The sequence below is a fragment of the Amblyraja radiata genome, chromosome 3 (genome assembly GCF_010909765.2).
Source record: "Amblyraja radiata isolate CabotCenter1 chromosome 3, sAmbRad1.1.pri, whole genome shotgun sequence".
Lineage (NCBI taxonomy): Eukaryota > Metazoa > Chordata > Chondrichthyes > Rajiformes > Rajidae > Amblyraja > Amblyraja radiata.
The window spans coordinates 59124355-59137350 of NC_045958.1; the positions used below are offsets into that span (position 1 = coordinate 59124355).

General features: G+C 45.1%; 1 protein-coding gene across 2 annotated transcripts in view; it reads left to right on the top strand.

The window, feature by feature from the left end:
- The first annotated feature begins 229 nt into the window (after positions 1-229).
- The window catches only part of tmod1 (tropomodulin 1), an 85075-nt gene continuing 72308 nt past the window's right edge, over positions 230-12996 (top strand). The window contains exon 1 of one of the 2 annotated variants that reach the window (XM_033017851.1): positions 230-379. The gene's annotated coding sequence lies outside the window, so the exon portion shown is untranslated. The remainder of the gene's footprint in view (positions 380-12996) is intronic. The other variant, XM_033017850.1, reaches the window with a different exon arrangement.

The following is a 12996-nucleotide window of genomic DNA, read 5'->3' on the forward strand; positions in this document are numbered from 1 at the left end:
TGGTCAAAATATTCACCGGGCGACAAAACAGAGCTGAAGCTAAGCGACCGATTTCCCCCCCAGCTCCGCCACATTGAACACCCGAGCGGCTCGCCTTTGGCCGAATTTACAGCTTTGCAAACATTAATTTTGCTACATGTTTAAAAATAGCCCCAGGAAGGCGGCGCCGCGCGTCACTTGCTTTAAATGGCCAAAAATCTGGTGCCGCGAATCGGATTGGGAACCGAACTACCTCAGGCCGGCTCCCCCCCTCACTCTCCCCCCCCTCACTGTCCCTTCCACACCGGGGGCCGGCGGTCTGAGCGAGAAAGCGCGGGCAGCAGCGCGCCCAGAGCTGGGTTGACATTAAATGACTCTAGAGCGGGCTTTGGCGAGACCGGTAAGGGACGACGCTCCTGTGTAATTGTATTTAGAAAATAAAGCGGACACATAGGAACTGTTTGATGTGAGTTAGTTCGGTCGAACTTGCGGCGAGTCCTCCCTCACGGCGGGTGGGGTTCTTGTCATGTGTGCCCAGCGCTGACACACTTTGTACCTCCATGTCTCCTGTCGAGGTCGTGTTGCCCTGCTTGCTTGGAAAGTCACGAAAGTGTTCTTGTCTATTGCTCTTTACGTGGGATTGCAACCTTCACGCGGTCCGCCCTGTTTCGACTAATGCAATCAACCCGGCGTCGGCGTGCACAATCAAATAAGATCAAATAGAACAAGTTGTTTTACAACTGTTCACGCCATACGCAAGAAGAGAAGAAGACGTTTAAAGATTGCCATTAATCAAAATAAATACACAACTTTTTTCCGATTTAAAGTGACCAGTGATTTCTTATCAAACAGCCCTGAATCAAAGGTGTGTGTATTTTTAAAGTTGCGAATGAGAGTTAAGTCCTCCCGTACTTAGTTGCCTGTAGTGCTCAGTCGCAGCAGTTTTGCACTGAATGATAGTGGTTTCGTCAGTCCTGAGGTTGAAAGGCGTCTTCATATCCCACAGGGAGAATTTACTAGGCACTAACTGTTCAGATGAAAAAGAGACACCCCCTCCACCTGGTCAGACCTGAGATATTGCACTGCTGTACTTTAACATATGTCCTACTTAATACTCCTCCGACAACCAACATTATTTAAAAACTCATAATGCTTTCTGTGTATGACCTTGGCGTGTTCTATTTCTATTTTGGTCATAACTGCACTTCAAAATACTGGTTGGCCATTCAAGATAGCCCGAAGTTGGTAAAAGTGTTGCATAAATGCACGTTATTTTCTTACGTAGTGTTTGACCTATTCAGGATCACGCAGAGTGCAGATCTATTAACTGCGTGTGCAGATCTATTAACTATGTGTAGACCAATCTTAACTTGACTAAAATGTGCTTGGCTGTCATTTAGCCTACGATATGTTTATTGACTTAATGTAGTTAGCTTGAGAGAAGGATAGAGGGCTGCTGGGATTTACGGATTTACGTATGAGCTAGACAAGTTTAAGCTTAGGGCCTCGAGATCTAGGGGGGCCTCGGCCTGCTCCACCAAGGTGTATAAAACTTTGACATATTCGTATTTTCTGAGCCTTGTCTTTTCAACAGTCAGGAGTGTTCGAGTCGGTGCACGGCTGCAAGTTTAACAATGTCAGAACCAGCTCCGACTGTGCCCGACCTGCCTGCTTCAGGGCAGAAGAGATAAGGCTCTGGGCGGGGTAAAGGGTGGGTGGGAACGAGCAGCCACCCGCTACAATAGGCGGAATGGTCCTTTCTATAGTTAACTCTGCTCACAGTCTCTGATGGGGCTGGTCTCCCAGCCACCGGGACCTCCCACGCTTTGCCTGCTGACCCTCGCCACTCCACCGCCCACCAGCAGCCCGCAGCCATCGCCTTATCTGCAGCCTGGACTCAGCACCGGGCTTGAAGCCTCCACCTGCAGACTCCAACTCCCCTGAGTTTGACTGCGCTGGGTCCCAGTGCCAGTCCCCCGAATCCTGGTAACCTCAGTGGCTGTTCCACCGGGTCTTCCCCATTCCCTTCAAACCATGTGACCCCAGCTCTTCCCCATCCACACTACAGTCCTCATACCCCCCCTACCCCTGACCACCCACCAGCCCCCCCACCAGACATCGCCTCGGCCTCAGTCCACCAACCTGCTTTCCTCCGGCCCCAACCCCCAACCCTGCCGTGTGTTCACCATCCCCCCTGACCTCCCCCTCTCAGATACTGAATGGTCTGCCCGCAGCAGAGGCCTCACGTTTGTTCCCCTCCCTCCCAACCTCAATGAGTTGGAGCTCTTCTTCCGAGGGCAGTCTTATGACAATGCTGCCAACATGGCTGATAGGTACAAGGGTATGCAGCAAAAAATCCTCGAAAAATACAAATTTGCAAGATTTATTCCATGCGTTGCTCACTCATTAAATTTGGTGGGCCGTTCGGCTGTTGATTGCTGCCTTGATGCAGTGAACTGTTTTGGAATTATCAATGAAATTTATATCTTCTTTTCATCCTCCACAAAGAGATGGGCAGTTCTAAAATCATTTTTGCAACCTCAGTCAAAAGTGCCTAAATATTTGTCAGACACTAGGTGGGAGGCACATGCAAAAGCCACAGAAGCTATTTTGGAAAGTTACAGTGCTATCACTGATGCCCTCAGTCATTTGTACTCTGATGTTAATATGAAGGGTGATATCAGGCTTCAAGCTAACAATCTTTTGCAGAAAATGGAAGAACTGGAATTTGTGTTTATGCTGCATTTTTGGACCCGTCTGCTGGGTCATTTCCACAAGGTCAACAAAGCCATTCTGAAATCCAAACTGTTATTGAGTACTTGTGCAAGTTTGTACAGTTCACTTCAGGATTAGAGAAGATTTTGATGAGCTTGAGCAACAAGCAAAGGCCACCTTGCCAGATGTTAACTACAGAATTGTCACAGGGAGACAAAGAGTAAGGAAATGATGGAAGTGCACCTGGTCCTGATGCTTTAGATAAACTCTCTTCAAGAGATAAGTTTAGGATAAAATCCTATATTCCTATACTAGATGCACTTGAAACCAATTTAAAAAGAAGAGGTACTGTGTACAGTGAAGTTGCACAACAGTTTTCCTTTCTTGCTAATCTGACCGCATCTAAGCAAGAAATTCAGCAAGGCGTTGAACTATTGATTCGAATCTACTCAGTTTTCAATTTCTGGGCCAAGAGACTCATTCTCTTAATTCTGGGGAATTGAGGGGAACCCACAGCTATGTATTTGAAAATGTTTCACCTTAATTGGAGCAAAATTGTGACCTTTTCTGATCTACTTAGTGTCACATTCAAAATGTAACTCTTAACTTTCTGACAGGATTTTAACTAGATCAAGAAAAGTGAATCAAGAAACACTGAAATGCATGGCACAAAAATGGCCTTATCAGCCCAACTACGATGCTGGCAATGATCCTAACCCCCATGCCATTTCTATTTGACTGCATTAGACCCCTTATCCCTCTCCACCTTTCTTAACTTAGTATTAGTAAATATCAGTCTGGAGAAGGGTTTCGACCCGAAACGTTACCTATTTCCTTCGCTCCATAGATGCTGCCTCACCCGCTGAGTTTCTCCAGCATTTCTGTCTACCTTAGTATTTGTCCAAATGCCTTTTTAAACGCTGCAACAGTTTCTGCCTCTAGCATCTCGTCCAGCAGCTCATTCCAGGCCAGTGAAGAAAGTCAGTGTTCCATAAGCCTTCTTCATAGAAACATAGAAACATAGAAAATAGGTGCAGGAGTAGGCCATTCGGCCCTTCGAGCCTGCACCACCATTCAATATGATCATGGCTGATCATTCAACTCAGTATCCTGTACCTACCTTCTCTCCATACCCCCTGATCCCTTTAGCCACAAGGGCCACATCTAACTCCCTCTTAAATATAGCCAATGAACTGGCCTCAACTACCTTCTGTGGCAGAGAATTCCAGAGATTCACCACTCTCTGTGTGAAAAAAGTTTTTCTCATCTCAGTTTAAAAAGATTTCCCCCTTATCCTTAAGCTGTGACCCCTTGTCCTGGACTTCCCCAACATCGGGAACAATCTTCCTGCATCTAGCCTGTCCAACCCCTTAAGAATTTTGTAAGTTTCTATAAGATCCCCTCTCAATCTCCTAAATTCTAGAGAGTATAAACCAAGTCTATCCAGTCTTTCTTCATAAGACAGTCCTGACATCCCAGGAATCAGTCTGGTGAACCTTCTCTGCACTCCCTCTATGGCAATAATGTCCTTCCTCAGATTTGGAGACCTAAACTGTACGCAATACTCCAGGTGTGGTCTCACCAAGACCCTGTACAACTGCAGTAGAACCTCCCTGCTCCTATACTCAAATCCTTTTGCTATGAAAGATAACATACCATTCGCTTTCTTCACTGCCTGCTGCACCTGCATGCCTACTTTCAATGACTGGTGTACCATGACACCCAGGTCTCGCTGCATCTCCCCTTTTCCTAATCGGCCACCATTTAGATAATAGTCTGCTTTCCTGTTTTTGCCACCAAAATGGATAACCTCACATTTATCCACATTAAACTGCATCTACCAAACATTTGCCCACTCACCCAGCCTATCCAAGTCACCTTGCAGTCTCCTAGCATCCTCCTCACAGCTAACCCTGCCCCCCAGCTTAGTGTCATCCGCAAACTTGGAGATATTGCCTTCAATTCCCTCATCCAGATCATTAATATATATTGTAAATAGCTGGGGTCCCAGCACCGAGCCTTGCGGTACCCCACTAATCACTGCCCGCCATTGTGAAAAGGACCCGTTTACTCCTACTCTTTGCTTCCTGTTTGCCAGCCAGTTCTCTATCCACATCAATACTGAAGCCCCAATGCCGTGTGCTTTAAGTTTGTATACTAATCTCTTATGTGGGACCTTGTCGAAAGCCTTCTGGAAGTCTAGATACACCTCATCCACTGGTTCTCCCCTATCCACGCTACTAGTTACATCCTCGAAAAATCTATAAGATTCGTCAGACATGATTTACCTTTCGTAAATCCATGCTGACTTTGTCCAATGATTTCACCACTTTCCAAATGTTCTGCTATCCCATCTTTAATAACTGACTCTAGCAGTTTCACCACTACCGATGTTAGACTAACTGGTCTGTAATTCCCCGTTTTCTCTCTCCCTCCCTTCTTAAAAAGTGGGATTACGTTTGCTACCCGCTAATCCTCAGGAACTACTCCAGAATCTAAAGAGTTTTGAAAGATTATTACTAATGCATCCACTATTTCTGGAGCTACTTCCTTAAGTACTCTGGGATGCAGCCTATCTGGCCCTGGGGATTTATCGGCCTTTAATCCATTCAATTTACCCAACACCACTTCCCGACTAACCTGGATTTCACTCAATTCCTCCAACTCCCTTGACCCGCGGTCGCCTGCTATTTCCGGCAGATTATTTATGTCTTCCTTAGTGAAGACGGAACCAAAGTAGTTATTCAATTGGTCCGCCATATCCTTGTTCCCCATGATCAACTCACCTGTTTCTGACTGCAAGGGACCTACATTTGTTTTAACTAATCTCTTTCTTTTCACATATCTATAAAAACTTTTGCAGTCAGTTTTTATGTTCCCTGCCAGTTTTCTTTCATAATCTTTCATAATCTATTTTTCCTTTCCTAATTAAGCTCTTTGTCCTCCTCTGCTGGTCTCCCAGTCCTCTGGTATGCTGCTTTTTCTGGCTAATTTGTACGCATCATCCTTCACTTTGATACTATCCCTGATTTCCCTTGTTCTGCCCTGGTTCCAGAGTCCTGCCCAATATGCAACGCCTTAAATGAACATCATTAGCCATTCCTTAGCCGACTTGCCCAGCGGATTAAGATCTGCTGTCATTCTTGCTAATCATTTTCACTGTCTACGATACTATCTACTTTAGTGTCATCTACAGACTTAGTAACCATGCCTTGTACATTCTCATTCAAATCATTGATATAAACTACAAACTGCAATGGACCCAGCACCGATTCTTGAGACACACCATTAGTCACAGGCATCCTGTCAGAAAAATAACCTTTCACCATCGCCCTCTGCTTAATGCCATGAAGCCAATACTGTATCCAATTAGTTAGCTCCCTCTAGATCTCATGCAAACTAACCTTCCAGAGCAGCCTGCCAAAACTATTTTGACTATCCCTAGTCAAACCCTGCCTTTGCAAATGCATGTATAGCCTATCCCTCAGAAACCTTTCCGGTAGCTTTCCTATCACAGATGTTAGGTCTAAATTCTATATAATTAATGCCCATTTTACCGTCAACTTCATTGGTCCAAAAATATGACAGAACAACCAGCTTTTATCAATAGTTTTCCCTGGAACTGCACCATTAAAATTGCGAATCATGATCAGAGTGCATACTTTGCCAATTGACTCAAAACTTTTCAGCCTCACTGATTTTTTGACAGGCTGCTCTCATTTAATGTTGAACCTTCCATGCATCTCACTGCTTCCAATTGTTGTTTTCTGGACCTAACACTCGGCTTGCTTGATGACGTAGAACTGGGGTGTAGTGTAGAATACAAAGTGCAGGAGTAACTCAGCGGGTCAGGCAGCATCTCTGGAGGACATGGATAGGCTATGTTTATGGTGGGTCCCGTCTTCAGACTGATTGTAGTAGGGGAGTGAAATCTGGAAGAGGTTGGGGCGGGACAAAGCTTTGCAAGTGACAGGTGAATACAGGTGAGGGAGGGCTCTGATTAGCAGGTGGGTGGGCAAAGGCTACATAAGGGTGGCACGAGGAATCAAAAAAACAAAAGCGTCAAATAAGGCAAGGAGAGGAGCAAAAATGTGAAGGGATTTAGGTGGAAGGGGACAAGGGGGCAGCATAATGGGAGAATGTGCACCAGGGTGGGGATAGGGGCACGCACAGGAAAGAGACTGGTGAAAAAATGGCAGGTTATCACCTAAAATTAGAGAGTTCAATGTTCATACCGTTAAGGGCCTGTCCCACTTAGGCGATTTTTTAGGCGACTGCCGCGACTGTCATGGTCGTTGCAGGTCGCCGAAAAACCGGCAACTGTAAGCCCCTACGACATTAAATAGTGCATACAAAAATATTATAATAACATCAACATTTAAATGATCTATAATATGACTTTAATGGAATTCACCGATGTCATCACCGGCAACTACCTACGTCATCCTGGTGACATCCTACATTGTGGCGTCAGCACCTACATCATGGTACATCAGGCTACATCAGGCTACCCCCATTGGCGTCAAGCCAACGGACGCCGAAAAGTTTTGAACAATTCAAAATTCTGCGGCGACCAGAAAGACTCTCCGATTCTTTGGGCGATTGAGGAGATCATACAGGCGACACCATGGCGACCATGTGGCAACAGCCTAGTCGCATGTAATCTCCTAAAAAAATCGTCTAAGTGGGACGGGCCCTTTAGGTTGTAAGGTACCCAAGTAGGATATGAGGTGCTGTTCCTCCAGTTGCACGTGGCCTCACTCGGGCAATGGAGGAGACCCGGGATAGAAAGGTCGCATGTGAATGGGAAATGGAGTTAAAATGGTTAACAACCAGAAACTTCAGCAGGCCTTGGTGGACCGAGCGCAAGTCACTATGTCACTTTGCTCCTATCCCCACTATATGTTCACCTCTCATACCCGGTCCCATATTTCTCTTTTAATCTTTCTTTTCACCTCCATCCGTTGTACATAGTCCACCAATCTGCCAATTACCCCCCCCCCCTCACTTGTATCCATTTATTATTTGCCAAACTTTGCCCCATCCTTACCTTTCTTTTCCAGCTTTCTATTCCCTGCTCCAATCAGCCAGAAGAAGTCCCAACGCAAATTGTTGTCTGTCCATCATTCCACAGATGCTGCCTGGCCAGCAAAGTTCTTCCAGCATTTTATTTTCTGTTCAAGATGCCAATATCTGCAGGCTTTTGTGTCTCACACCGAGCTGTCTGTCCTCATCCTCTCCACTGCCAGGATGATGCTGAATGCAAACTCGAAGAACAGCGCCTCGTATTCTGCCTGGAGAGTATGTCGCGATCTCCATCCTTCCCTCCTCCATTTGATTCCATCTATCAATCATCCCCTTCTCATAGATACATAGATACATAGAAAATAGGTGCAGGAGTAAGCCATTCGGCCCTTCGAGCCTGCACCGCCATTCAATATGATCATGGCTGATCATCCAACTCAGTATCCCGTACCTGCCTTCTCTCCATACTCCCTGATCCCTTTAGCCACAAGGGCCACATCTAACTCCCTCTTAAATATAGCCAATGAACTGGCCTCAACTACCCTCTGTGGCAGAGAGTTCCAGAGATTCACCACTCTCACCTAGATCTACCTATCACTAACCAACTCCTGCTCCACTACTACTCCACACTTATTTATACTGGCTCTCACCCCTCTGACAGATCAACAATTATAGTGGATAGACTCAAAATGCCGGAGTAACTCAGCGGGACAGGCAGCATCTCTGGATAGAAGGAATGGGTGGCGTTTAGGGTCGAGACTGAAGGGTCTTCTGAAGGGTCTCAACCCGAAATATCACCCATTCCTGCTATCCAGAGATGCTGCCTGATCCGCTGAGTTAAGGGGCTGTCCCACTTGGGCGACCTAATCCGCGAGTTAAGAGGGGTGTCTTCGACTTTCTAGCTCGAGGGCACTCGCCTGGAAAGCCTCGAGCTGGATCGAACACACACACACACACACACACACACACACACACACACACACACACACACACACACACACACACACACACCGCAAAGGTGGGGGCCAGGGAAAATGGGGGAGCGCTGTCCGAAATTCACACCCGCGATGAGGAGGAAGGTAAAACGGCTGCACAGTAACGGTAAGTCCTTTAGAGAGCGCGGAGGGGGGGGGAGGAAGAGAAGGAGAGAGAAGGGGAGAGAAGGGGGGGAGAAGGAGTGGAGACACTTTTAAGAAGTGTAATAAAGTTTAGCGGGCATTTTACCTACTGGTAGGTTTTCCTTGGGCCTGAAAACTCCAATGAGCCAATCAAAATGCCCGGTCAGCGAAGCAGATTGCCTACGGCTGCCCTCGACTGCCTGTAACTAAATAACGACCCAACGACACTGCATTATGAGTTCAAAAGAACCATGCGGACCAAAATTTACTTGCGGAAATTTTTTCAACATGATGAAACATTTTCCACGGCCTAGCTGAGGCCACGAGTATTCGGGAACTTCCCTCGAGCATGAAGGGGAGTTCCAGCAACCTCATACGACCTCCTAGGACCACGTGTCGACCATGCTGCAAGTTTGAAGGCCGAAGACACTCTTCTAAACTCGCAGATTAGGTCGCCCAAGTGGGACAGCCCCTTTACTCTGGCAATTTGTGTCTATCTTCGGTGTAAACCACCATCTGCAGTTCCTTCCAAAACAATTATTGTGGAATCTTTACCAGGTGGGTAAGTGGGCCAAGGAATTACAGATGACATTCAATTCACCTAAATGCATGGTGTTTGCATTTTGGGAAGTTAAACCAGGGTAGGACTTTCACAGTGAAGTGTAGAGCCCTGGGGAGTGTTGTAGAGCAGGTACAAGTTCATAGTTCCCTGAAAGTCTTGTCACAGGTTGACTGGGTCTTGAAGAAAGTGTTTGGCATACTGGCCTTCATCAATGAGGGTACAGAACTTAGGAGATGGGATGTTTTGTTGGTGAAGCTCCTCTTGGAGTAATATGTACAGATCTGGTCACCCTGCTATATGCCATTCAGCTAGAAAGGTTTCAAAGAGGATTTATGAAAATGTTTCCATGGACAAGTTGGACCTGTATGCTCGGGGCAATTTGTGGGAGGAAATTGGAACATCCAGAGAAAACCAACACGGTCATGAGGAAAATATGTAAACTCCACACAGACAACTCTGAGGGTCAGGATCGAACCCAGGTCTCTGGAGCTGTGAGGCAGCAGCTCTACCAGGTGTGTCTCTGTGCTCCAGGGCATAGGCCATAAAACATTTTCTAATAGTGGATTCCAGCAACATATATCTGGATAAATGGACTGCACATCTCTGCTTTCTTGCTTGAATAGTTGAATATGTTTTCTCTGGATCAACTGGGTATTCCTAAAATGTCAGTAAACTTGAAAGCTCTCTCCCAATGAATTTACTACCTCCAGTAATCATGTATATGATGTCTCCAGTAACTCTGTCCCAGTGCCATGTTATTGGGTGTAATGATAATGCAGCAGTTAAGTTACCAGTTCAGTAATCTCAAGGCCCGAGTTCAAATCCTACTAGAGGAGCAGTGGAATTAAAATTCCGTTATTCTGGAATCTGTGCCTGAAGAAAAAAAACATCAATTGGATTTAGATTTGATGACCAAGGAAGACAACCAGATTATATGGTTCATTCATTTCTAAATCTCCCCAAAGCCTGAGCTTCATGGCAACACTTTTTAATTTTGTAATCTGTGAAATTATTCTTGGATGGATAAATAATCCCACGCAAATGCCATCTCTGGATGGAATGTAAAATCATTGAGAATTCTGAAATATTTCATTAAATGTTGATCTTTAAGTATCTACCATAGTTTATCTCTGGTCAAATTTCTCAATTAAATTTACCAGCTCTCCCCTCGTTACTTTTGGTATTATTTACATTTAAGGGTGTGATGTGCAACCTCCAAACGTCGTTTATAGTTCTATCACATTTTGATTAGACGTTCTTAGTGAATCATTGCTACAAGAATGCTAATTATCTTTATCCTATTGTTGATGCGAAGATCTTAAAACAGCCTGTTCTCTTGTTAATTCCACAATATATGCCTCTCAGAAACATGAATACATTCTGTGGCTTGAGCTATATTTGTCATTTTGTTGTTTTTACCTTTGGAGATCAAACCATTAACTTTGCTACAAGTATCTCTTTGTTCTTGGTTAAATACCGCTTCAACTACTGGGAGGCATGATAATTACTCCCAGTAGTGCAGTTCGTCCCGTTATTAATTTTCTCTGTCCATACTCCGCAATTGTCCCTGGATCACACTTTATTATCGTCCACTAATAACCACTGACTGCATCCACTATCTGCTCTCCTACTCATCCAACCCCCCCCCCCCCCCCCCCCCCCCCCTATCCCCCCATTTCTGTTCACTGGTGAGAGAGCACCTCCGTTGAACTATCATTTCCATATGGAATTGTCTGTGACAGGACGGCGGTGGCATTGGTCTGAAGAAGAGTCTCGACCCGAAACGTCACCCATTCCTTCTCCCCAGAGATGCTGCCTGGCCTGCTGTTACTCCAGCATTTTGTGTCTATCCATCCATCGTCTGTGACAGTATTGCCAAGGGTGATTGCAGCAGAGAACATTTTTCGAGGAAGACCTTTAACTATATTTTGAGGACACCATCCACGTTGTGCTCTGAATGTATCCCATTCCACACGGGCTATACGCAGAACAAGCTTACCAGCTCAAAACTTGACATCCACCACTTGGGCATTGTATCCTTCCCAATAAACTCGCATCATTTCAGGAACTTGGCCATTGCTATTAAGTAAGGTGACCAGCCCTAGTTCTAGGCGTAGTTCAATGAGAAGTGTAGAAGAACAAACCCAGAGCATGACCTAAACATACATTTCTCAGTCATTAGCAAAGTGACCTGAGGATGTAGACTGCAGATGCTGGAATCTGAAGGGAAAAGCAAACTGCTGGAGGAACTCAGCAGGTCGAGCAGCATCTGTGGACCAAAAGGAATTGTCGACATTTTGGATTGGGACCCTGTAAAAGGATTGAGATAGGTCAACCAGTACAGAGAGGTAGGGTGAGGCAAGGCCTGATAGATCAGAGGTCCCCCTATCTCCCACCAGACTCTGCCCTACCCCTCCCCTTTTCGCCTTAATACTGGCTGTCCTCCCTCCATACACGGTCCTGATGTAGGGCCTCAACACAAAGTGTCAACAATTCCTTTCCATCCACATATGGTGTCTAACCCATTTGAGACCCTCAAGCAGTTTGTTTTATGTCCCAGAGACTGGTAGGTTGAAAGGCCTCAGAAAATTAACCCGAGTGCAGGTGAGTGGCAGGAAAAACAGGGTGGAGTTTTTGGCATGCGCAAGAGTAAATTATAGGGAGAAAAAGTGGGGGAATGGAAATAATGGATTTGCTCTGAGAACTGGCATAGATTCTCTGAAAGGTGAAAAAACTAAGTAACTGTGCATGATTACAGCAAACCTGTGTTAACATTTAGGCTTGTATTGTTAAGTGGGAAAGTTATTTTAATGCTATACTACTCTCAAGTAATGACCACTTCCAACAACAGTCTAACCACCTTGCCTTGACTTGCAATAGAGGGAATGCAGTGAAATTTACTGAATTGATTATTGGTATTGCAGATCCACCCTGTGAGGACAGATTTAGCAATCAAGGCTCGTACTCTCCTCAGTTATAAAGGCAGACTACAACCTCTATTTTCTATATTCTTGACGTTCAATGTATTGACATTGTAATTTCCCCAAATCAACATTTGGAGATTGACTGATGAGGAGAATGTCAAAATGGTTACTGCACAGAAAGAGATCATTGTCCCATTGTGACTGTGCCAGTTCTAACCTTGCAAACTTTTCTTCTCCATACATATCAACCACACATTGTATTTCTTTGAAAAAATGTTTTCCTTCATGTCTCTCTCAATACTTTTCCATCAATCAGTGAACTTCCTAGTCTTCATCCCCTTCATTAGCCTCATCATACATTTCGATATTGGTATTGGTCTATTATTATCACGTGTACCAATATACGGTGATAAAATCTATCTTATCTAGACCCCTATATTTTATACATTTCAATAAAGTCTTGCCTTTCTCCTCAAAGAACACTTCCCACCCTCTCCTATCCATACTTCCCTTTTTGAACAAGAGAACAGCATTTGTTACAGTCCTGAACAAGGAATTAGCACCTGCTTTTGACACTGGATCCTTGACTTCCTGACTCAGAGATCACAATCAGTGAAGATAGACAATAAAACATCCTCCATGGTAATTCTCAACACAGTTGCCCGGCAAGGAT